The sequence below is a fragment of the Cyprinodon variegatus genome, unplaced genomic scaffold (assembly GCF_000732505.1).
Source record: "Cyprinodon variegatus isolate N-32 unplaced genomic scaffold, C_variegatus-1.0 Scaffold2057, whole genome shotgun sequence".
Taxonomy (NCBI): Eukaryota; Metazoa; Chordata; class Actinopteri; order Cyprinodontiformes; family Cyprinodontidae; genus Cyprinodon; species Cyprinodon variegatus.
In genome coordinates, this window is record NW_015152510.1 from 20,016 (window position 1) to 23,059 (window position 3,044).

Sequence of the window (3,044 nt, forward strand, 5' to 3'; positions counted from 1 at the left end):
AGGCTTTTGGTTTGCAGCAAGGTGGCAAAAATAGTTGAGGCTTCTTCTGAAAGAATCACTTTCTCTTTGATCATGATTTCAGCCATCCTTTCAGATGGTGAAAAGTTTATTCTGATTCATTCAGATTTCACAACAACTTTTGAAACCATCAAAAAAGGCTGATCATGCAAAATCATTAAATTCATCTGCAGATTAAATCTGGTCTCTGCTCAACCCCTTCTGCTGCTTTCTTTTAAAGTTGAACACAGCATCATTTCTCAGTAAAAGGGATTGAGAATGTTTTTAAAATGGTATCAAAGACTAAATGTGTCCAAAGATCTACAGATTTGCACACTGAACATCCGCAGCCTTCCAGTCTAATGCCCACCTGGACTCTTTACTGCTGCTGTCCATGGTGCTGAAGGTCAGTTTCACCTCATTATGAATGGTGGGAATAATTTTTCAAATATACTGCAGTAGAATAGTCTCCTACATGATTGTGAAACAGTCATTAGATTTTAATGAAAACACTTTTTAATATTCTTTCGAGGCAAGTCACACAGAAATGACCAGTGTTATTAAAACATTAGAGAAAAGAGGGCGACTTTATTGTTTTTTTTTTTCCCAGTTACAGACTAATAATCATTTACTTTTATTACCATTAAGATTCTTTCAGAATAAAATAAAAGTAGGAGCAGAGGTGTCAAGTAACCAAGTACATATCTATACTTTGTTACTGTACTTTAGTACACTTATTGGGTATCTATACTTTCCTCCATTACTTATTTTTCCTCCTACTTTTGACTTCTACACATTACATTTTTACACAAGTATCTATACTTTCTATTCCTTACATTTTTAAAGCAAACTTTACTCGTTACCCTTGGCTTTGGTTTTAATGCAAAGGTCACGGATTATAGCGGACCGCGCCCCTTCTCCTGTTACCCCGAAATCCCACATCCTCCGCTCCGCCCCGCAGCGCTTCAGACCTCCTGTGCAAAGGAAAGTCTATAACCTCTGCTGTTCCTCCCGTATTGCTGTGCTCGGACTTATCCTGTGAGCTTTAGGAGAGCATGGGCGATATTATCATTAAATTCCTAGGAGCAAAACATGCAGAAAGAACGCCTCATTTAATATGACATGGTAAAAAAAATTCCCCATCAGCATCCAGCATATGTGTGGTTTCTGATGGAGATGAGAAATCTGCTTCCTGGTCTGTGGAAGTACCAATACCAATGAAGTACCATCCAATCTTTTAAATAAACGGTGTTAGTTTTGTGAAATATATAAGAATTGTGCTCTAATTTGTAGTAACTGATCTGTTGTTACTATATTTTTGTCATTATGCGCTTTAAAGATCTAACCCACATGCAGAGATTCACTCAGAGAACCAGGGGGAAAGTTTACAGGTTTATTGAGAGGTTGACAAATCAGAGAGAGAGATTATATGCAGGGTTATCTCAGTGGGACTTCAGCGGTCTGGTGAACCGGAATCAGAAACTCTGAAGGGGAGCTCACAGAGATCAGTTCAAGGCCTGTAAGGAAAATGACTGAGACTGGTGAATAGCTGGAAAAGACTCACATTGGAGGAATTCTAGGTTTTCCCTTGGGTCCAGTTTGTGGGGGTTTAATCCAGAAATGAATGAACTCATTGGAGGGCGGAAAGGCAGACTGGCGTTGGGTCCAGAGGAGCAATGGAACGGACTGTCACCGGGTTTCCCTGAAGTGGGCTTGAATAGATCTGGTGAAGGTTTCCCCTTGCTCAGTGTGACTCCAATTATTCCTTCCAAGGGGGGTTGAAGGACCAGGCTTACCCAGTGGATCAGGAGGGGATCCTACCGGAGAACAAAAGACAAAACCAAAGCTTAGACGCAGAGAGACAAGGCAAAGGTTAGACTCAGCTAATCTCAGTTTGGCTAGAGTACCCAATTCTGGCAAACACTCTGGCTTCGAGGTGGTGACAGCCCACTGCTCAAGTACTCCTCTGGTAATGACCCAATGAGTCGCAGGTTTAAAAGGAGGCCCAACTGGGGAGAGGGCACCATCTAGTGGTGGGAGGAGAAACCCACACGAACTGGAACCCTAACAATTTAAAATTGACAAACCGGATCTTCTCACCATTCTTTTTCCCGTTTAGTGCGATTGCAATAGCGGATCTTGACCTGGCCAGACCGGAGCTGAGCCTGAACATTTAGAGTATGTTTGCCTGCTGCTGTGAAGCAGGATTCTCCATCATGAACACAATCCAAAATAAATATTGTTCCAGGCGCAAAGTGAGCTCCTTGATATGTGCTTTAGAATGGCTTTAGTCTCCAAACCCAGGTTTAAACCCTTGCAGGGCAGCCTAAAGCCCACTGCTCTGATTAAGCCAGAAAAAAGAAAAGAATAAAAAAACAAACCGTCAGTTTAGGTGTTTTAAAAGATATGCGAATCAGGAAATTGTCTATATATATCAAACTGAAAGATTGTTGTGCTCTACTTCAAAAAACACTTTAGATTTTTAAATTGAAAAATTTTCTTTTTTTTAATATATTTTTTTAATTTAAAAATTGTATGTATAACATGGATGCATAAACATCTCTTTTTCTTTCAGTGTTAAATTCTGTTTAAAGTACCAGATAATTAAAAATGTCTCTGGTCCTTTACTGGTTGATGATTTTCTTAATTCAGATCCCACTTCTTTTGTTGTTGTTTTTTTCTAGTTGATTCTGAAAGGCTGAGTTATACATAGACCCAAAGGATCCTAAGGCAAACCCTTTCCAGTTCCTTCCTGCTCCCATACATGACTGTGCTTTTTTAGTGCCACATAAAGCTATACTGACTGTACTCTGTTCATTTTCTTTCCACGGGTTTAGGTCCTTTGTTTTCCCCCAAAGTCTGATGTCAGTTTTATAGCTGTGGTCCAATGATACACATTTTGTTTGAACGGCTCATCAGGTCCACCTGTCTATTGGAACTTTAGGGTCTTCTTTGGATACAGCATGGTAAGGGATCTTTTTCAATCTTTTTTTTCTAGACATCCATCCATCCATCCATCCATCCATCCATCCATCCATCCATCCATC